This window comes from Miniopterus schreibersii (genome assembly GCF_964146895.1).
Source record: "Miniopterus schreibersii genome assembly, chromosome: 1".
NCBI classification, from domain to species: Eukaryota; Metazoa; Chordata; class Mammalia; order Chiroptera; family Miniopteridae; genus Miniopterus; species Miniopterus schreibersii.
The window spans coordinates 22,228,982-22,252,892 of NC_138101.1; the positions used below are offsets into that span (position 1 = coordinate 22,228,982).

General features: G+C 39.0%; 1 protein-coding gene across 13 annotated transcripts in view; it reads left to right on the forward strand.

Annotated features, from left to right (window-relative positions):
- The first annotated feature begins 447 nt into the window (after window positions 1-447).
- N4BP2 (NEDD4 binding protein 2) overlaps window positions 448-23,911 on the forward strand; it is an 83,143-nt gene continuing 59,679 nt past the window's right edge. For 3 of the 13 annotated variants that reach the window (XM_081146436.1, XM_081146435.1, XM_081146444.1), the window contains exons 1-4: window positions 5,997-6,329; window positions 12,745-12,774; window positions 14,374-14,437; window positions 15,274-15,362. The gene's annotated coding sequence lies outside the window, so the exon portion shown is untranslated. Of the gene's footprint in view, window positions 5,531-5,996; window positions 6,330-12,744; window positions 12,775-14,373; window positions 14,438-15,273; window positions 15,363-23,911 lie in introns of those variants that run through there. The other 10 variants (XM_081146441.1, XM_081146438.1, XM_081146447.1 and 7 more) reach the window with 8 other exon arrangements.

Here is a 23,911-nt window from a genome sequence, read left to right on the forward strand (position 1 = left end):
TGCTGAGCTTAAGGATTTATATTAGATTCTCTGGTCACTGAGCACATCCAGGTGAACAAAGCTCCCCAAATGCAGTACAGAACTTACAGAGCTCAAGAGTGGATTAACCCATACACAAGCTCTCCCTACCACATGGAGATGATCCTACTGAAAAAGAGCAGGTTATTCCCAAACCAGAAGAGTAGGTTGCAGGGAAGAAAAAGGTAATCCAGAAGAAACTGAAGAAACAAAAATTTATGGCCTGAGAGTAAACTCAACATAAAACAAATACTAATAAAAGTAAAAAAATAAAAGATTATGTGCTTTTTTCCATGTTTGCATGGTCAATTAATATTTGACAAAGGACGCAAGAACATACAATGAGGTAAAGACAGTCTATTCAATAAATGGTGCTGGGAAAATTGAACAGATACAAGCAAAAATGAAACTAGACCACCATACAAGAATAAACTCAACATAAATAAAAGACTTTAATGTAAGACTGGAAACCATAAAACTCCTAGAAGAAAACAAAGGTAGTATAATCACAAACATTTCTTTTAGTAACATTTTTTCTGATATATCTCTTTGAGCAAGGGAATCAAAAGAAAAAAATAAACAAATGGGACTACATCAAACTAAAAAGTATTGCACAGAAAACGAAACCATCAACAAAATGAAAAGACAAGCAACTGAATGGGAAAACATATTCACCAATACATCTGATATGGGCTTAATATACAAAATTTATAAAGAACTCATACAACTCAACACCAAAAACAAACTAACAATTCAATTAAAAAAATTCAGGGCAAAGAACTTGAATAGACACTTCTCCAAAGAGGACATACAGATGGCCAAGAGACCTATGGCCAAGATCAATAATCATCAGCAAAATGCAAATTAAAACCACAATGAAATATTACCTCACACCTTTCAAAATGGCTATCATTAATAAATCAACAAATAACAAGTGCTGATGTGCAATGTGGAGGAAAAGGAACTCTTGTGCACTGTTGATAGGAATGCAGACTGGTGTAGCCACAGTTGAAAACAATATGGAGGTTCCTTAAAAAGTAAAAAATGGAACTGCCTTATGACCCAGTGATTCCACTTCTGGGTGTATGTCCTAAGAAACTCAAAACTAATTAGAAAGAATATGCGCACTCCTATGTTTATTGCAGCATTATTTATAATAGCCAAGCTATGGAAGCAACCCAAATGCCCATCAATAGACAAGTGGATAAAAATGTGGTAGTGCATATATACAATGTAATATTACTTGTCCATAAAAAGAATGAAATCTCACCATTTGTGACAGCATGGATGATGGACCTAGGGTGTAATTACATTAAGTGAAACAAGTCATCCAGAGAAAAACAAATACCATATGATTTCACTTATATGTAGAATCTAAAGAACAATATAAATAAACAAAACAGAAGCAGACTCATGGAATCAGAGAACAGACTGATGGTTGCCAGAGGGGAGGAGGTTTGGGGGACAGGGTAAAAAAGGTGAAGAGATTAAGAAGTACAACTTGGCAGTTACAAAATAGTTATGGGGGTGTAAAGGACAGCATAGGAAATATAGTCAATAATATTGTAATAACTATGTATGGTGTCAGGTGGGTACTGGAAATATTGGAACACTTTGTAAAGTATATGACTGTCTAACCACTATGCTGTATGCCTGAAACAAATACAAAATAATATTGAATGTAAACTGTAATTGAAAGAATAAATATATGAAATGCTACCCTGGCCAGTGTGGCTCAGTTGGTTGAGTGTCGTCCTGTGCAGCAGGAGGTTGCCTGTTCGATTCCCTGTTTGATGCTAGGGTTACAGGCTCTATCCCCGGTAGGGGGCATGCCAGAGGGAGGTCTCACGTCCATGTTTCCCTCTGTCTTTTCCTCTTCCTTCCTCTCTCTCCAAAAATCAATAAACATTCTTTAGAAGAAAAAAGAAATGCTAAAAAAGAAAAAAAAAAAGAAAAAAAAGATTTGTGCTCTCTTGAGGGTAGTTATGGTTTATTTCAAGGCATGTTAACCTAGATGTACAGAAACAATGGACAGCGCTTGCTTACAGCAAAGATAAACCTTTTACTAAAAGGTTATATTCCTGGGGCTTGACTATCCACCATGACCTGCCCAGTTTGGAATTTATGATCAGATCACTCTGTGAGGTTATTTGCCCATAGAACCCCCTGTTTTTGGGTCCACAAAAGTTTTTGCACAATGCTATTCTAAGTTTAATTGAGAATGAAAACAAGCATTTAACAGCTATTACGTAGAGGAGGAAAAAATCTTGAGGCAGATTTTCTTTTGATTTGCCATATGCTGTATCATAGAGTAGTGCTTACTCATTCTTTCACTCAGAAAATATCCAGGGAGTGTTTATTTTGTACAAGGCTCTGAGTTTGGCAGTGAGGAATACAAGGCTAAATGGGAAACAGAACCTATCTTCAAGGAATTGATGATCTACTAAGGGAGATTATAAATATGTAAATAATTAAAATTAAGCAGAATGCTCCAAGTGAAAATCAAAGTATAGGTTATTTTTGGAGGAAATCATAGTTATGTTCTAAATATAAACACGCATGTTTAGAATTTAGTCATTTAATAGACCAAAGATGGGTTTAGGTAAAGATAGATTTATTTATAATGCATTGGCCATTTAATTTACAAAAATCCAAGATATTTTCTAAAATATAAACTTCATTATTCCCTTAAATGCCAGTTTTTCATCTAAGGAAGTGTCAGCATTCACTTCTTTTTTTTATTAAATATATTTTTATTGATTTCAGAGAGATGGAGAGGGAGAAATAGAAACATCAAACATGAGAGTCCTTTATCAACTGCCTCCTGCACTCCCCCTACTGGGGATTGAGCCCAACACCCAGGCATGTGCCCTGACTGGGAATTGAACCCGTGAGCTCCTGGTTCATAGGTTGACATTCAACCACTAAATCATGCTTGCCAGGCTCAGTGTTCATCTTATTTAAAGTGTTAAGTAGTAGGCATTTTGCCATTCTTCAGATTTATCTGGTATTTTAGAGAATTAAATATTTTAACAAAATCAATTGTAACATAACCAATAGGAAGATTACAGAGAGCAGAGTGTGATCAGGAATAGTACTGTGGTATTTAAGTACATAAAGATACTCAAATAACTCAAAGATTCTTAAATTTCTTCTTTGAAATTGAAAGATACATGATCTTGAATGAGCATGATAAACAATCCATTTATCCAATGTTTCAATCTAATGCTAACTGATGTTTTACCCTTTAAAAAATGTGTTGTCCTTTTCCTGTTGGCTTAGAATTTAAACCAATAAGGAAGGAGAAAATCTTTTTTAAAAGCCTTTTTATTTTTTAAATATATCTTGATTTCAGAGAGGGAAAGAGAGAGAGAGATAGAAACATCAATGATGAGAGAGTCATTGATCGGCTGCCTCCTGCATGTCCCTACTGGGGATTGTGCCCGCAACCCGGGCATGTGCCCTGACGAGGAATCTCCTGAATCTCCTGGATGCTCAACCCCTGAGCCACGCCCGGCCGGTCGAGAAAATCTTATATTCACAAAGGCAGACTGGCATTGTGAATGTTGTGTAAAAAGACTGCTTTGTTCTTCATTTGAGTTGGACTTTTAGAACTTTATAGTATTTATATTTTTCTTTTATTGATGTAGTAAGCACCACTTAAAAAAATATTCAGCATGGGTGATGTCTTGATGGCTTGAAATACATTTTCCAATGTTAAGAACACTTTTATTTCTTATTGTTCATACTTAAGATGTGATGAATCCTGAACAATGTTTAAAGGGAAAATCAAGAATTTAAATGCCAGCTTTTATGGCCATGGTGAACATATTTCATATGAACAAAATTAATATTATTTTGCTAGATTTGTTTGAAGCTTATAATTACTAGGGTTTGTTAAAATAAAAAACAAATGGAGATCAACCTTGAAGGGTCCCTGAGCAGACAGAACCATTTTAATCATAAAGTTTAATTTAGCTTGTTTTTCAGGACTAACTTGATCATGGTCATTTCTTGCTTATGCTTCTGGAAATCCTAAACAAACTTGAACTGTTTTCCGAGGTTGATATGAGGTAACTACTGAAAATTCTATTATTTTAACCAATCACTGTGAAGAATAAACAGTCACTGCTTTCTCACTATATAAACTGCTTTACAATATATCCCTATGCCTCATTCCAAGTTTTGGCTTGAGTGCTCACAGTTTGCAAACTGTCTTTTTGGTGTGTGCACAATAACATTTTACTAATTACTACTTCAACGATTCATTGGTTTTGCTTTGGCTATTTCTGAACCCTGTACAGGTTTCTTCATTTGTAAAGTGGCATCTATCACTTTTATTAGTCTCTTTTAACAGCTGTTCAGAGGCAGAGTTAATATTAAGTTCTCAGCAATATCTATTTACATCCTGAGATTCTGGGTACTTTAAAATTTTTGCTGTTTTAAAATTAACAAAAGCACTAATAAAGGTGTTTGTATTGTAATTTCTTAACATTGGGACTCAGGGGATCTTTAAAAATACAAAAACAAACCAAAACAAAAAACCACACACTCATACAAAAGAAAAAAACCCTTTTCCTTTGGCTTTTTCTGTGTGGTTGGTTTCATGAGAAAATTTACCATCCTGAGGTCTCTGCTTAAATTTTCCTGGTTTCTAAAAAACAAAACAAAACAAAACAACAAAACACTAGACTGTTTTCATTGAGTGTGAGTAGATGTTCCAATTAGACCTAAATGAAGATAAAAATCCATTTGCAATTTCCCCAAATTTCTACTCAGTTTAAAGCAATTACTGCGACAACATTGACAGCTAGTCTGTCTCTTAGATGCAAAAGAATACTGTCAGGAGTCTATTCATTTCTCTACGAAAAACACTGAAAATAGAATAAAAATTGCAAAGGGAGAGGGACAGAGAGAGAAAAAAACCGATAAGCAAAACCACCACCCACCACCACCAGGAAGCAAGCGTGAAAAATTCGTGTACCTGAAAACACTGAATATTTGACGTCAGAACCCAGAACAAATCAAGGAAAGCCGAGTTTAGGAGGAAAAAAAAAATGGACCCAGCCTGGGGGACATGCTAATAATACAGTGATCGCAAAAAAGAAAAAAAACACCTTTGCTTTTACTTGGCTCCTGAAAAGCGAAGTTCCAAGTGGGGCAAAGGTCGGTGCCTGCAACAGCCGCGCACACGTCTTTGTGCTTCCGCCAGCGTGTTTCAATCGCACTTTGGAAGCGCCGGTTGGAACCTGACATCCTGGGACCACTCCGCGGCCGCCGCGGGTCCCTTTGTCTGCGGGCTCGGAGCCGGCCGCGTCGTATCCGCCGCCCGAGCGCGCCGAGGGGCCGAGGGCCGCGCGCCCGGAAGCCTCCCGGCCGCGGAGCCGCACGCGCAGAGCGGGGTTCGCGCGCCCGCCGCCTCGTCGCCCCGAGCGCCCGGAGTCAACAGCCCAGTCAGGCCACGCGGAGGCCGCCCGGTTCGGCCCGCGAGTCGCCCCGGCTCCGCCAGCGAGTACGACCTTGTGTTTCTGCTTTGCGTTTCGGGTTCGGGAGCGTGAGGAAGGCCAGCCGCTGCTGTGGTGTACCGCGCCGCTTATTTCGACACACATTGCGGGCCCTTTTTTTGTCTCGTTCACTGGCGCAAAACGGCTCCCGCCTGCCCCGAAAACCCGACACACTGAAAAGGGCTTGCTCCTCCAAGTGACCCCTCCGACCAGGGAAGGGGGACACTCAGGCTTCCGGCCGAGCTTCTGGGGGTCGGGGGGAGGAGGGGACGGGTCCCATGCGGCAGAGCCCGCCAGGCCCGGACTCGCTGTCCTAAACCAGCGGAGGAGGCGGGAGCGCCCGAGGGCTCGGGTCGCCGAGGCCTGCCCGGGGGGCGGGCCCAGCGGAGCCCCGGGACGAACCAGAGGTCGCGGCGCCGAGGGGCGGCTGTGAGGGAGGGGAGGGGGAAGTGGGGGAGGGGAGAAGGGGAGGGGGAAAGGGGGAGGGCGGCGATCCACCTGGGCGACGTGGCAGCTAGTCCCTACTCCCCGAGACCCCTCCCCATTCGGCCGCCCACCCGCCCTCTCGCGGCGGGCTGCAGCGAGGCTGCTCTTCCCCGGCCGGGCAGAGAGCGGCAGTGTCTCCCCGCCGGGCGTCCCTCGCGCGTCTACCCTCAGTTACTGCCGCCGCTCCGCAGCCCAGCGCCGCGCCACAGAGCGCAGTGGCGGCGGCGGGAAAGAGCTGCGGCTCCGCGGCGCCGCGGCGCCGCGTTGCGCACTCGACGACGCGGCCCCGGCCTCGACGCCCTCCGCTGGCTCCCGGAGCAGGTAAAGGCGGCCCGTGGGAGGTGAGGCGGCGGGTCCCCGATGAGGGTCCCGCGGGGAAGGCACGCCAGGGCGCCGAGCCGTAGGCGCAGCCCGGAGGCAGGGGCGGGGGGCGAGGCGGCCGAAATCCAAAGTTCCAAATGCGGAGTACGGCGCCGGCCGCTTTCAGCCCGGCCCGTGGGCCCGGACGCCCGGACGGAAGGGAAGTGAGGCGTCGGCGGGAGGCGGGCCCTGGCGCGCCGCCCGAGGCCGGGCGAAGGCGGGGGCCGCGGCACTTTCCCCGGCCTCCCAGTTCCGGGCGGGTCTCCAGGCCCCAGGCACACCCCTCCCCCCACGGGGGCGCTCTCTGGTTCCCGAATGAGCTTGACCGAGCGCCCCTCCGAGCGCCTTCGCCGTGTCCCAGGCAGAGCATTCTTGGAACTTCAGGCTACCCTCCCGAGCACAGAGTCAAGGCAGAGCCGTTTATTTACTCACTTCTTCACCCCACACGTTTTGATTTTGAATACTGCGGGGAGACATTCGCGTCCCAGGTGTCCGTGCCTCCCCCCTCCCCCCTCGGCGATCTTGGTCCTCACTGGGACCCTCCTTGAATCCTACTGTCACCCGGACCCTCTCCGAGGTGTCCGTTTGGAAGTCGGTTTTCCATAGAGGAGTCATCTGACCGGGGGCAGTTCATTCCTTATTCTCGTTTGGTTAACACACTTTCTTCCTCACAAAAATAGAGCTAAAGTAATAAAGAAAAAGTGTTGATGCCAGGTCACGCTCAGGTTGTCTTTAAAGAATCTTCCTTTCGGCAACAATCTTTAGAACTAGGATATTTTTGTGGCACGGACAGGTTTGTGTACATTCTCTCCGTGCAGTGGTTGTAATGTGTCTCTAGCACAGTTCTGACTTGAAGGCAGGATTGGCTGGTTTTTCTACTCGGCATCTTTAAGCCAATCAAGAAGCGCTTCTTGCCTGGAGACTGGTTAACTCAGAAAAAGTGGGGATTGGTTGAGAAGAAAATTCTGGAGATCTACCTGGCCTCTCACGGAACAGTGACTGATCTGCTGCTGCCTCTCTTCTCCCACTTTTTTAAAAAAAAATATGCTATCTTTTCATCCTAACATCTGCCTTTTCATTGTTTTTATTCGTTGTTTTTCACTCAAACACCAACCTCTCTTTTTGTAACTCGTTTTAACGCTCACCGTTCAGTTTTCTATGAAAGAAGCCTTACACGCTTGAAATGTAAACATGTGTTTGGTGTTTTGATGATCACTGTGGTTCAATTTTCTTTCCTTACGTTGTCTCTTTTTAAAGATCAGAAATGAAATCAATTTTTAGTTCTGATTCCAGAGCCTTTAGTATTTAAGTGGTTGCGTTAGGATGGGGGCTACAGTGGCGCTAATGGTGCGAATGGGAAAGTAATGACTTTTTTCTACAAGGAGTCTACAGTTTATTTCATGAAAAAATACTAATGTATAAAATAAAAAACACACCTCTCCAGTACAAATTAGCATACAGTATTTAGAATGTCAGTTTGTGTACCTGTTGACTTTACTTGCTTTGAGGGGAAGAGGAAAGAGGACAGGAGTATCAGACATAATAGAAAAAGTGGATTTAAGTTACCATTAAAGGAATGTTTTTTCTTTTTTAACATGTTTTTATTTTATTTTATTTTTTTAGAGAGCGAGAGGAAGGGAGAGGGATAGAGAAATAGAAACATTAGTGAGAGAAACATAATCCATCTGAGAGAGAAACATCATCAATTGGCTGCCTCCTACATGTCCCTGCTGAGGATGGAGCCTGTAACCTGGGCATGTGCCCTGACTGGGAATGGAACCCTGATGTCCTGATTCATAGGCCCATGCTCAACCACTGAGCCATGCTGGCCGGGCTGAACTTTTTTTTGTATTTACCATGCCAGGCAGTGCATAAGCCAGACTTCTTTACATGCTCATCACCCTGACCTTCATCGTAATAAAAATGGCTATCATTTATATATGTACAGTACCCCCCATCCCAAGTTTTGCTTTTCCTGGTTTCAGTTATCCATGGTCAACCGTGGGTGGTTCAAAAATATTACCTGGAAAATTTCATGAGTTTTAAATTGTGTGTGGTCTTGAGTACCGCACTTCATCTCATCACTTAGGCAATGTATCATCTCGTCACAAGAAGAAGGATGGCTGTGCTTGAGTGGCTCAGTTGAGCGTTGTCCAGTGCACTGAAGGGTTGCTGGTTCAGTTCCCAGTCAGGGCATATGCTCAGGTTTCAGGTTTGATCCCCAGTTGAGTATATGGAAGGCAACTGATTGATGTTTCTCTCTCTCTCTCTCTCCCCCTTCCTCTCTGTAAGCATGCTCTCAGATGGGGATTAAAAACAAACAAGCAAGCAAACATGAGTATAAGAAGATACTTTGAGAGAGAGAGACCATGTTTACATAAAATTTATTACAATATATTGTTATAATTGTCATGTTCTTATTGGTAATCTCTTACGGTGCCTAATTTATAAATTAAACTTTATCATAGGCGTGTATGTATAGGAAAAAACTATATATAGGTTTTGGTACTATTTGCAGTTTCATGTATCCTCTGGGGTCTTGGAATGTATTCGCCTTGGATAGGAGGTGACTGCTCTATTGGTTTGTGGCCTGAACATTTCCCCCTCTACTCTACAGTGAGTCATTCAGTTTGCTTATATAAAACCATATGTAGGTTTTAACATTACCCTGAATTTTGGTTTGTTCAATGTACTTTTAAGTAACTTTCTGTCCATTGTACTAAAGTCTTTAAAATATGGCTAGCCCTAGCCTGTTTGCCTCAGTGATTAGAACATTGGCCAGAGGACTGAAGGGTCCTGGGTTTGATTCTGGCTAAGGGCATGTACCTTGGTTGCAGGCTCAATCCCTGGCTCTGGTCGGGGCATGTGAGGGAGGCAGCCAGTTGATGTGTCTCTCACATCGCTGTTTCTCTCTCTTTTTTTTAAATATATCTGTATTGATATCAGAGAGAGGAAAGGAGAGGGAGAGAGAGAGAGAAACATCAATGATGAGAGAATCATTGATCAGCTGCCTCCTGCACTCCCCTGACTGGGGATCTAACCTGCAACCCAGGCATGTGCCCTGGCCGGGAATCGAACCTGGATCACCTGGATCCTAGGTTGATACTCAACCGCTAAGCCAAGTCTGGCCGGGCTCTCTCTCTCTTTCTCCCCCCGGCCCCCTTTCCACTCTCTCTGAAAAGCAATGGAAAAAATATCCTCAGGTGAGGATTAAAAAGAAAATACGGCTATATGAAAGGTTGGCAGGCTATTGGAAGAATCTCAGCATTGTTCTCCAGAAATTATTTTATTAGTACATCTAGATTGAGGTTAATCAATCTGTGCTATCCAATCTCACATAATTTCAAAAATTAAAAGAGCATTTCATTAATTTCTATGGGAGAATAAACTGGCTAAGCAAGCTAGATTTTTATGACTATTACTCAGTGGAATTACTGGATTAAAGAACCCACATGTTGCACTTGCCTGGGCACTGACTTTGGGTGTCCCAATTTCACTAAACCTTACTAGACTGATGGTGGACACTGTATTTTTCTAAATGTTAATTGTTCATATCCTTCAATCATCTATTGAGTCTATATCTCTTAAAGCTTTGAGCAAGACCCAAACGTGGTTATGTTTTTTCCTTCTTGAAAATTTTTCTCTAGTTTGCTGTTTTACTTTTGGGTTACTTGTATTTGTCAGAAGCTGAACATGTTCATACATGAATCTATTATTCTTTACCTTTGTCATTGCAACATTCTTCTGAATTAAGAAATTTCATTGTTCCATAGATGTGAAAATCAATTTTTTTCCATTTTAAAAATTCACTCTGTAATCAGAATTTAGTAAAAAATGTGACACTACCTTAACTGTTTCACAAATTGCTGTTAAATCATTTTAACACTGTTAAAACTTCTCTCTTACCTTCCTGTTTTAAATCTTTTTTAATTTTTTTAATATATCTTTATTGATTTCAGACAGAGAGAGAGAGAGAAACATCAATGAAGAGAGAGTCATTGATCGGCTGCCTAGCCCGCAATCCGGGCATGTGCCCTGACCAGGAGTCGAACCCCGATTGGCTGGATCCTAGGTCGATGCTCAACCCGAGCCACTCCCCGCCGGGCTTACCTTTCTGTTTTAAAAAGCCTATCTTTTTACATACACATTTTGAGATGTAGTTAGGACTATTTCTGAACTTTTGAAATAGTTTTTTAATCTTTTATTGGATTTTGTAGCTGTACTACTTAATTTTACTGTGTTTCATAATATGCTCTAGTCTTTAGTAGGGTGAATTTCCCTTGTGTCTTTTCTTTTTAAACATTTTTATACATTCTCTCTATTAACTTTAAGAATTAGTTTGGACTTAAAAAAGGCCGCTGTGACCTATTCACCCTCCACTTCCCGTCAGAATCTAAACTCAGAATCTAAACGTGGTCACCTTCGAGTAGAGTGGCCTGCCCGCCTGCCCGCCCACCAGGGGGCAGCACCACCCACAGATGACAGGCACTGTCCACCACCCAACCAAAACCACAATGTGAATTTGCAATGAGAGGAGAAAAGAACCAGTACTTTTTTTTTCTTAAAAGTACTTTAAAAAGGAAAATTTACTTGTGTTTTTAATTTACATTTTATATTTTTGTACATATTGTTAGGGGTCAGCCATTGTTAATGATCTCGGGATGACCAAACCAGCCTTTGGAGTCTTCTCTGTCCTACTGCTGACTGTACTTGTGGTGTGACCATGTTCATTATAATCTTAAAGGAGAAAAAAAACCTTGTAGAAAAAGCAAAAACAACAACAAAAAATCTTATTTCGAGCGTTCAAGCATTCCAGTAACTTTCGTGTATGTACTTAGTTGTACTATAATTAGTTGGTTTGTATGAAATGGTTAAAAGGCCAAAGATAAAAAGGTTTCTTTTTTGCCTTTTTTTGTCTGAAGTTGCTGGTTTTTTTTTGGCCTGTTTGATGTATATGTGAAACAATGCCCAACAATAAACTGGAATTTAAAAAGAAAAAAAAGAAAAAGGAATTAGTTTGGGAGACTGACGTGAACAATATTTAATTTTTCTGTTCTGAAGTAGGGCATCTGTTTTTTTGTTTTGTTTTTTAATTCATTTCTGCCCTTAAATTTATTGTTCCTTATGTCTGGAGTGTATCTTTACTGTTCTTGTCTTCCTCCTCCTAGACTTTCTGCTAGCCTACTTCAAGATTTCAGTGGTGTTTGTTAGTCTTCCTTTCTTTCCCCAGCAGAGATAGTCACTTATTCTGTATTACCTCTGAACTTCTGATGTATTTCCATTATGCACTCATTGCTATTGAGGGGAAAGGGAAAAATTCCCGTTCCTCCTCTGAGTCTTTTGGCTGATTGAATAATCAGATTGACATGAGACAGACTGACAAGAGAAATTAAATATCCTTTGCATGGGAACCCCACATACAGGGTTCAGAGATAGAAAGGGAAAATGAAGTATATGTGACATTTTGAGCTAAGGATGAGGTAATATACCTTGGAGTTTCTTGCTTCAGAGTGTCATTTGCAGGATGATAAGAACAAATGTTCAGTAATTAGTAGTTTGCCCTGTGATATAGATAGGTCAAAAGAGGTAATAATTTTCTGAGGATCTCCTATCATGGGCAGGGACCCTAATTCAGATTCTTCTGTGTGATTAAGGGGGCTGGGGCAGAAGTTTCTCTTAAGCCCACAGGGCATTGGTTGCCTTTAGTGCAAAATAATCCATGTACCACAGAAGCACATCTTGGGGTGACTCTCACTGAACCCTTACACTACATATTGAGCTATCTCCTCCTTCTAGTAACTGAGATTCACTGACTGTTACTCGCTTTTTTCTTTGTTTTGTTACTCCTCACCCAAGGATATTTTTTTCTATTGCTTTTCAGAGAGAGTGTGTGTGGGGGGGGGGGCGGAGAGAAACATCAATGTGAGAGAGATAATGATAGGTTGCCTCATGCATGGGCCCCAGAGGGCCTGCAACCCAGGTATGTGCCCTTGACTGGAAATCGAACCTGGGACCCTTCTGTCTGAGGGCTGATGCTCTAACCACTGAGCCATACCAGCCAAGGCTTACTCACTTTTTTTTCTTTGCTTAACACTCATCCCAAAACTAGGTATGCAGATATTAAATGAATATTGGTATAAATAAAGGAGACATTTTACTTTTAAAACTATTTCTCTGTCTATGCTGTTAATTCTCTACAACCCAAAGCTCTTTCCTGATAAGTGGACTTATATATCACCTGTGTCTATGGTATGTCCATTTGTATGCACCCACACACCTCAAACTTGGCATGTCCAAAACTAGGTCGTCAACCTTTCCTCCTCCATCTTCAAACCAAAAATGTGAAACAAACTGCCTATTTCTGTCTTTTTTCTAGGAGAAGATTAAATGAGATACTACATGTGTGGTAAGAATTCAGTAAATAGTACACACAGCTAATAATAACTTGGCAGAAACGTGGGCTATTCTCTGTCTTCTCCTTTTCCCTTTATATTCTGATTGGTCACTGAGCCCTGTTGGATTTTTTCTTAATATCTCTTGAATCTCTGCCTTTTCTTCATCCCCAAGGCTACCTACTCCATGGTTAGCATCATCTCTCACCTGGATTGCTGCAGTAGCCTCTTAAGTGATTACCCTCTTCTGGTCTTGCTGTCCAGTCCATTTTCCCCACTGTAGCCAGAGTAATTTAACACATTTGAGCATTGTAACTCCCCTGCTTAAAACCTTTTTGTGTGTGATTTTTTTCATTGCCTTCAGGAAAAGTCTGACCTTCACTTGGCTTCAGGACTTCCATGGTCTGCCTTATTCACCTCTGCACCCTTTTTCACTCTCTCCCTCTGCCCTCAGTGCACTCATCATACTCAGTTACTTGCATTTTGCCTTTAAGATGCAAAGTTGGTTAGATTTGGCCTGAGTACTGAAGCCTCCCTCTGTCTGGAATGCCTTCCCTAGTTCCCTGCGTTCCTCCCTTTGGTTTTGTTAGCTAATACTTGTCTTTCAGGTCTCAATCAGGTGATACTTCTATGGGGAGGCCCTCTTTGATAACCACGATTTCAAGTTGTTTCCCTACAACTTTTTTTCCTGTTACTATATTGTAATTGTTTGCTTATTTGTCATTTTACTATGTACTTAGTGTGAAATGAAAGAAAGCGGTAAATTGAGTATCTTAAAAAATGATGCGATTTGCACAGACTGTGTTAAAGGGAATTAAATAGTAATTTGGGAAATAGTAATTTTCCTAGTAGGGAAAGGAAAGAGACATATCTGATAGATGGAAGTTTTCTAAGTTAGGAAAGGCATACTGGGTAGTCCCTTTTACAGCTTCAGTGAAATACATCTTTTGACAAAATTTTCATCTATATAGTTTTTCTGTTTATTAGTTAGGACTTGTTGGATAGCAAGTAACAGAGATACAGTTTGAAATAATCTATGGAGAAAAAAGTTAGTGGTTCATTAGCCATCCAGGGTGGGGTAAAAGGTTTACAGTTGTGAGTACACAAAACAGTTTATTCTTGTGTTATTAATTGTATTATTTTCCACATGAACAACTGTAAACCTATTTTTGCCCCACCCTGTATAACAGAAATTGTATGGGTAGAGATGGCCATAAAGTGTTAAGGTGGGAACTTTGCCCATAATTAATCTTTCCTGTACTTACAGTCTCTGCCTACTGGTGTAATTTCTCCTACTGCCTATATGCTTATTTACAAGGTGGGACCATGTTACTGGCAGCACAGGCTAATCTACTTAGAGCCACATGCCAGTGGCTCTAGATAGATTTGGTCACATGCTCATCCCTTGACCAATTCCAGCAGCTGAGGGCATGGGGCACTATGCTTAGTTCAACCTAAGTCATGCGATGTGCCCACTTTTATGGCCAGGGTTCTGTTAGCAGAAAATAGACACTTAGTGGGGTAGGGGAGGAGAATAAGGAGTTCTGGGCAGACAAAAAGAATATCTGTTATAATTCTTAACCAGCCTTCTGGTTATAAATTTATTTTCCTAGGTACTTTATTTGTGGGAAAGAGATGCCCTGTACTATGGACCTGAGTATTCCAGGTACTGAAATGGTAAGTCCAGTATTTTAAAGAACTAAATTGGCTTTTTGGTTTGTGCTGGCATATAACAAATACTTGATGAACTGTTAGCTAAACAAGACATATCTGTGGGATGCTTATGCTTATAAGCTAGTGTAAACAAATAAATGCCAAGGAGCTAAGATAGAGGTATATCTAGGGTGCTGTGGGAGCTGTGTCTAACTCAGACTTTGGGATAATGGGAAACTTTCCTGAAGGGAATTTAATTGAGCAAAGAAATATGGGTTGGGTGGGATCGGGTAGAAGGACTTAGGGCAGAACATGTGCGAGGCACAGAGATGTGAAATAAGTAGTAATATCTGTGGCATGGTACTTTGGCAACAGCTACATCTCTTATCTACTTTCACCTAATGACTAACTTTCTTTCTCTCCCTATAACTTTAGATTTCATTGATAACTGTTGATTTTTGATCAGCTTTTTAGTTATGGGTTATAAAATGGTACTTAGTTTTGGATTCCATTGTTCCTTTTACATTCTTTTTTCATAGTCACCTTCTATAGAGAGATTTCCCTCATTAACTAGGGCTATTTTATTACCTTGAAATAATATTTTACTTAAAAGGCAGAATAAATGCTTAGTTTTTCCCCCCTTATATAATCATTTCCAGACTGTAATAGTCACTTCCAATGATGGCAAATGTGGTTGGTCTTTTTTCTTTTTCTTTACTTTTGTATCTTTTTCTTTGAATATAATATATATTTATAAATATATTATACTTTTGGACCTTGATTTCATTTAAGATTACAGTTTGATATAAACTTGCCTTTATTGCATATATTATAATTTATATATATATATTTTTTTATAGTAAGAAGACATTTTGAATAATAAGAGCTGTAGAGTTGGCAGATATTAACTGTGGCCTTAATGAGCATATTGATAGCATCCAGACTGACAGTAAGTATTATTATTATTTTTTTTTAAAGTTTTTTTTTTTTTTTTAAATAATCATCACCTGAGGATACTTTTTCCATTTTTTTAGAGAGAGTGAAGGGGAAGGGGGGGGGGAGAGAGAGAGAGAGAGAGAGAGAGAGAGAGAGAGAGAGAGAGAGAGAAACATTGATTGGTTACCTCCTATATGCCCTGACAGGGTCCTGGGGATGAGCCTGCAATGGAGGCATGTGCTCTTGACCAAAAATTGAACCCTGGACCCTTTGGTCCACGGGCCATTGCTCTTAACCACTGAGCCAAAGCAGCCAGGGCAGACAGTAAATATTATTAAAGTCATAGATTGAATATTTTATGCATAGGTTTTCAAGCTTTTAACAGATTTTGTTATTAGAATTTCTCAAAGAGCTTGTGGTTGCATAAAACATGTTGTCCCAAAAAGCCTGAAGAACTATATTGTGGTCCTGGTTTTCCCACTTAATGTGTGTTTTAGTTTCTCTGCTACTAAAATGCCCCTTCTTACTCCTTCATATTTTACACGTTGTTAGCCATCTACAAATATTATTTATGCATCTATTTTTGTGTATGGGACTCATGCTAAGTACCAGATTGGAGTATATGTCATAATCCATCTCCTCAAGGAACATGACTAATTTGGAAAATACACTGATACAGATGAAAATTTATCAGTAAAATCAACACTGTGAGGCTCTAAAATAACTAAGCAAGACTAATACTGGCAGTAAGTAATGAAGGATTATAGAAAATGTTTAAGAGTAATAGAGAAATACACCTTCCTGCCATTCTTTGCCCACAAGCTGCATATCGGTCAGCACCTGACTTTTCCCCTTAAGAATATGTCTGAGATCTTTCTGGTTTCTATATACATCTGGTTTCTGCATTCTGTCTTAAACTTTTTTTCTTTAAATTTATCTTTATTGTTGATACCTTAAACTTAATAGCTGCATAGTATTCCAGAGGGTAATTTTGCCATAATTTATTTAATCATGTTCTTTTCCATCAATATTTAGGATGTTTTTAATGACCTCTTCTAACAGCTCTTATGACAGATATATTTACGATTATTGGTTACCTTAATTTGGTTATGTTTTCTATAAGTACTTTTTTTTAGTGACATACCTTTTGTGCTTTAATGAGATTTAGTATCTACCTTACACTTATCACAGCACACTTAAAATCATGTTGTAGGTAACTTAATTTCCAGTAAAGATTGATTGTATTGGTTCTTGGTAGCATTTGTTTCTGAGGGCAGTGTTTTCTGATCTTGTCTGGTATCATGCCACGTTTGGGTCCTGTAACTTCCCTACGTATTCCTTATAGAGAGCTGTTTTTTGTTTTTGTTCTTTTTTCTAATGATTTTAAAGAGCTATAGTATTATGTTTTATTGATAATATCATTTTTTTTAGGCCTATTCTTCCTAGATGGTTGATAACTAAATATTAAATAGAATCTTTCTTGGTTGCTGTAGAAATTTATTATTTTCTAGATTTTTTTTTTTAAAGGTGAGTTATTTAAAATTACTACTTATATTCATGTAACAAGTTTATTCATAAAATGATGTGGAAACTTTTTTTTAGTATTGTGTTGATTATAGAAAGGCTTTTTTTAATGGAAAGGCTTTTTTTTGAAGTGGTATTTATTGGTATACCCACTTTAATGACAGTACTGACCATTTCCAGACCACTGTTAGAGTTTGTGTTCACTCTATTAATTATAGATTTTTTTTTAATTCTCATCTGAGGATATGTTTATTGATTTTTGAGAGAGAGAAACATTGATATGTGAGAGAAACATCGATATCCTTTGCCTGCCGTATGTGCTCTGACTGGAAATTGAACCCACAACCGAGACACCTGGCCAGGGCAAATTATAGTTTTTTTGTTCATCATGAATTTCTTCTTCTTTTTTTTTTTTTTTTTTTAATATATCTTTATTGATTTCAGAGAGAGGAAAGGAGAGAGGGAGAGAGAGAGAGAGAAACATCAATGATGAGAGAGTCATTGATCGATCCCGCAACCTGGGCATGTACCCTGACTGGGAATCGAACCCCGATCGCCTGGATCCTAGGTCGACGCTCAACCGCTGAGCCATGCCTGGCCGGGCGAATTTCTTCTTTTTTAAAAACATTTTTATTGATTGATTGATTTTAGGGAGAAAGGAAAGGAGACAGAGAGAGAGACATCGAGAGAATCACCAATTTGTTCCACTTATTTATGCTTTCATTGGTTGATTCTTTTTTTTAAAATATATCTTTATTGATTTCAGAGAGAGGAAGGGAGAGGGAGAGAGAGAGATAGAAACATCAATGAGAGTCATCATTGATCGGCTGCCTCCTGCACGCTCCCACCTGGGGATCGAGCCTGCAGCCCGGGCATGTGCCCTGACTGGCAATTGAGCCTCGATCTCCTGGATCCTAGGTGGGTGCTCAACTGCTGAGCCACAGCTGGCCAGGCAGTTGATTCTTTTATGTGCCCTGACCAGGGATTGAACCCTCAACCTTGGTGTATTGTTACAACACTCTAACCAACCCAGCTACTCAGCCAGGGCATGGATTTCTTTTTTAATGGTTAAAAGAACACATGTCCTTATCTGTTAAAACAAACAAACAAAAAACTAGGGTTGCTAAGGCCTCTCCTCCCTATGATATAATATTTAGATGATAATCAGTAAGCAATGTATTGGTTAGGTTCTCTATCAGAGGTGGAAGAGCTTGGAAAACATGTATATGAAATTTATATGTTCATTAATATCACTGTTATTAAAAATATATATTATTGGTTTTTAGGTTCTTCATTTCAGCCAGTCCTTTCACATTTCTTTATAATTTATCAAACCTTACTTCACCATCCTTATTTCCCATATCATTTTAGATTACTCTCTATTTAGGTCAGGTATAATATATATGTGAAGAAGCTACACAAGCTTGTTTAAACTAGTGTATTAATAAGGCGCTCTTTATAGAAAAAGAAAGATACATAAGATTAGGCGATGAAAGAGTTAAACATGAACATTACTTAAATGAATAAATGGGATTGAAATAAATTAGATACACAAAGTAAAATTGGTAGTTGGAAGGTAATGTCAGCTATGTATGTTTTTATATATATGAGTTTCTTCACCATACTAAATATTGGTTGGAACTCAAACTACCTTACATATAGTAGATACAAGGAACAAAGCAGGTAGGAGGTATATATAGTTTGCAAGCTGGAGGAAGTATAGAAGTCCAAGATTCAGCTTTAATTGATAATAGTGATTGTTTTTTTCCTGATTATGAAAGAATGTATATATTATAGAGTACTTAAAAAATACAAAAGTAGTATAAGAAAGAAGTGTGTTAAAGTTACTTTTAATCCCATTATCCAGAAATTTTCTTTCCAGTCTAATCCAGTCCTGTTTGGGTGTCTGTATAAATTACATAAAGTTTTGTGTCTTGCTTTCTTTTGCAGCACTTTTTAAAAAATTCCAGTTAAATATTATCTAAAATATAGTATAATGGCTGTATAGAATTTCATCTTATGGATCTAAAGGGACAATGTAGTTAGTAGAGTCTAAAGAACCTGGGTTCAGATCCAGTTTTGCAACTTAAGAACCTTATGCTTGATGTTTACTTTTTCTAGTCCTTAGTTTTCTTACTTATAGAATAAACGTCGTATTACTTACATTGTAAGGGTTAAGTAAAATCATGATCTTTGTATTTCAGCTGGCATATATTATTTAATAATTATACTAACCATCTCCAGAAATTGTTTTATTATTCCTTTTGCATCAGATCTTTTGTTTTTTCAGTTATTTGTAAAAAAATACTGTATTTTGAATATCTTTATCTTTACAGTAAAATTACTGTATTTTGAATATCTTTATATTTTGAATTACTGTATTTTGAATATCATATATTTTATATATGACATAAAATATCAAAAATCAAAATTTCAACTTCTTAAAATGGCCTACTTAAGATTCTAAACACTAAAAACTCTCTCAAATGATGTCTTGCTATTCTTTGCTATAATTCAATATTAAAATTCATATATAAGTAATTTTATATATAAAATTACTGTATTTTGAGTATCTTTAACACTGGCTAGTATTTTTTATTTAGTAGGCAACATAATATTTTCTTAAATTCATTTATTTATTAATAGGGTTAGACTTTTTAGTGTTTATTGAGTATTTCTTCTCAGAATTCTGTACCTATTGCTTTCTTATTCTTGGTTTTTTGGTACCTTAATCCTTTATTCATCTAGTAGAAATTTAATGAATGTTTACTATGTGTTAGACATTGTTTTAATATTGATATTTAGTTGTGGTACTTATTATTTAGTTTAGTGATAGCAATTCAGGAGTGAACATAATTGACAAAAACATTTGCCTTTAAGAAGCTTATTTTCTAGTGTCAGGGTATATAGACATTAAACAATAAACATCTAAATTATAGAGTGATAATTGCTTTGGAGGAAAATAATGAAAGGGGAATATGGAGAGAATGTGTGTGTGCAACACTTTTGCATAGGGTGTTTAGGGAAGACCTCACTACAAATGTGCCGTGAGTAAAGTCTTGTAAGGAGTGAGGTAGATATGTGGGGAAAGTGTATTTCAGGCTAAGAATCAAGTAAAATGGCGGTGAAGAAGGACAATACTGGGTGAGTTTAAGAAAGGAGAAGAGCAAGACATCATTTGAGAGAGTTTTTAGTGTTTAGAATCTTAAGTAGGCCATTTTTAAGAAGTTGAAATTTTGACTGCATGAAATGCAGGGTGACTGGAGGTTTTAATACTTTTATTTATTTTAATCCGCATCCGAGGATATGTTTATTGAGTTTAGAGAGAGGAAAGGACGGGGGGAGAGAGAGAGAAAAACGTTGATTGGTTGCCTCATGTACACGCCAACTGGGGATTGACATGTGCCTTTACTGGGAACTGAACCTGTGACCTTTCTGTGTACCTGACAATGATCCAGCCAACTGAGCCACACTGGCCAGGGTGTGATTGGACATTTTAAAACAAAGGAATGAGTGACTTCATTTGATTTATGATCTGCTGATTCAACACAATCCCCATTAACATTCCATCTGGCTGCTTTGTGGAAACTTAAATTTCATGTGGAAATGCAAGGTGCACAGAATAGTCAAAAGAGCTACCTGGTTTCTCTGCGTCCTTGTCAGCATTTGGTGTTGGCATTGTGTTTTGTTTTGTTTTACTTAATTTCCCCTCCCCCCCAATATATCTTTATTGATTTCAGAGAGAGGAAGGGAGAGGGAGAGAGAGAGTTGAAATATCAATGATGAGAGAGTCATTGATCTGCTGCCTCCTGCATGGCCCTGACTGGGGATCGAGCCTGCAACCCAGGCATGTGGCCTGACTGGCAATCGAACCGTGATCTCCTGGATCCTGTCGACTCTCAACCACTGAGCCATGCCATGCTGGGTGTCACTGTTTTTTTACGTTAGCCAGTTTGATAGATCTGTGAGTAATGTCCCATTATAGTTTTTATTTGCATTTACTTTGTGTGCCTATTTGCCATCTGTATATCCTTTTTCTAATTGAATTGTTTGTTTTGTTTTAACTGTTCAGTTTTGATTTTACTGTTCAGTTTTGAGAAGTTCTTTATATATTTTAGGTACTGGTCCTTTGGATACATGGATGCATAGTATGCACATATTTTCTCCTAGTCTGTAGCTTGATTTTTTTAGCCTCTTACCAAGGTCCTTCATGAAGTAAATGACCGTTGTAATTTTGATAAGTACAATTTATCAGTTTTTTCTTTTATGGTTATACTTTTGATGTTTATACCTAGACTTAGACCTAGATGCTGAAATTTTTTTCCTCCGCCCCCAAAATTTTATAGTTTTTTTTAAGTCTGCTCTACATTTTGAGTTCAAGTGTGAGACTAGGTCACGGTTTGTTTATTTTTTATAAATGGATGTTCACTTGCTTCTGTACCATTTGTTGAAAAGGCTATCTTTCCTCCATTGGATTGCTTTTGCACCTTTTGTCAAAAGTCATTTGTACATATTTATGTTGGTTTATTTCTGGGTTCTCTCTTCTGTTTCCGAATCTGTAATCTGTTATCAGATCTATATGTTTGTCCCTCTACTGATACCACACAGTCTTGATTAGTGTAGCTATATAACAAATCTTTTTTTAAAAAAATTGATTTTAGAGAGAGGGAGAGAAACATTGATTTGTTGTTCCGCTTATTATGCACTCATTGGTTGATTCTTGTATGTGCTCTGACTGAAGATTGAACCTGTGGCCTTGGCGCATAGGGATGACGCTCCAACCAACTGAGTTACCCTGCCAGGGCCAACAAATCTTGAAATTGAGTTGACTGATTCCTCCCACTCTATTTTCTTTCAAAATTGTTTTAGGTATTCTAGTTCCTTGTCTTTCCTTTTAATTTTAGAATAACCTTGTCCATATCCACAAAAATCTTGCTGGGGTTTTGATAGAATTGTGTTAAACCATTATATTAATTTGGGGAGAATCAACATCTTTACTATGTTGAGTCTTCCAGCCCATGAACATGCTGTCTTTCCATTTGTTTATGTCTTTGATTTCTTTCATCGTGTTGTAGTACTTTTCAGCATACAAGTTCTGTATATGTTTTGTTAGATTTATACCTAAGTATTTTATTTTTTTGAGTATTTGTGAATGTTACTGTATTTCTAATTATAGTGTCCATTGGTAGAGTATATAAATACTGTGTTTTTTGTATGTTTATCTTATACAAACATACATTGTTTTATTGGTGCTTGGCATATACTATGTTTAATGAAGCTTTGTAGCAGCCCTACATTGAGCAAGTCTATCAACACCATTTTTCCAACTGCATTTGCTCACTTCGTGTGTCTGTGTCTGGTAATTCTCGCAGTATTTCAAACTTTTTCATTATTATTATAATTGTTATGATAATCTGTGATCAGTGATTTTTAAAAAAAAGTATATATCTTTATTGATTTCAGAGAGAGGAAGGGGGAGAAAAGGAGAGAGAGATAGAAGCATCAATGATGAGAGAGTCATTGATCGGCTGCCTCCTGCGCACCCCTGACGGGATTGAGCCTGCAACTTGGGCATGTGCCCTGACCAGGAATTGAACTGCGATCTCCTGGATCCTAGGTCAATGCTCAACTGCTGAGCCACGCCCGGCCGGGCTGTGATCAGTGATCTCTGATGTTAGCAGTTGTTTCGGAACATACGAAACACACCGATATAAGACAGCAAACTTAATTGATAAATGTGTGTGTTCTGACTGCTCTACCAACTGGCTATTCCCTCTTTTCTCTCCCTCATCTGTGGTTTCTCTATTCCCTGAGACACAATAATGAAATTAGGCCAGTTAGTAAACCCTACAATGTACCCTTTAAGTGCAAGGAAGAGTTGCATGTCTCTCACTTTAAATCTAAAGCCAGAAATCATTAAGCTTAGTGAGGAAGGCATGGTCAAAGCCAAGATAGGCTGAAAGGCCAAATCTCTTTCTCTAAACATGTGAATATAAAGGAAAAGTCTGGAAGGAAATTAAAAGTACTACTACAGTAAACACACAAATGATAAGAAAGCAAAACAGCTTTATTGCTGGAAAGGAGAAAGTTTTAGTGGTGTGGATAGAACCAGTCACATTCCCTTATGCCAGAGCCTAATACAGAGCAAGGCCCTAATTCCCATCAATTTTATGTAGGCTGAGAGAGGTAAGGAAACTGCAGAAGAAAAGTTTGAAGCTAGCAGAGGTTGGTTCATGTGGTTTAAGGAAAGAAACTCTCTCCATAACATAAAAGTGCAAGGTGAAGCAACAAGTGCTGATGTAGAAGCTGCAGCATGTTATTTGGAAGATCTAGATAAAATAATTAATGAAGGTGGCTACAGTAAAAACCATTTTCAGTGTATGAAATAGCCTTACATTGGAAGAAGATGCCATGTAGGACTTTCATAGGTAGAAAATAGAAGTCAATGCCTGGCTTCAAAGCTTCAAAGGACAGGCTCACTCTCTTGTTAGGGGTAATGCAGCTGGTGACTTGAAGTTGAAGCCAATACTCATTTACCATTCTGAAAATCCTGGGGCCCTTGAGAACATGTTCAATTTACTCTGCCTGTGCTTTCTAAGTGGAACAACAAAGGCTGTTTGACTATACATCTGTTTATAATGCGGTTTACTGAATATTTTAAGCCCACTGTTGAGACCTGCTCAGAAAAAAAGATTTCTTTCAAAATATTGCTAATTGACGATGCACCTGGTCACACAAGAGCTCTGATGGAGATGTACAACAAGATTAATGCTGTTTTTATGCTTGCTAACACAACATCCATTCTGAAGCCCATGGATCAATGAGTAATTTCCTCTTTGAAGTCTTATTATTTAAGAAATAGTAAGGTTATAGCTGCTATAGATAGTGATTGCTTGGATGGACTAGGCAAAGTAAATTGAAAACCTTCTGGAAAGGATTCACCATTTTAGATACCATTAAGAGCATTTGTGATAGGAAGAGGTGATCAAAATATCAACAGTAACAGTTTAGGAGAAGTTGATTTTACCTTCATGGATG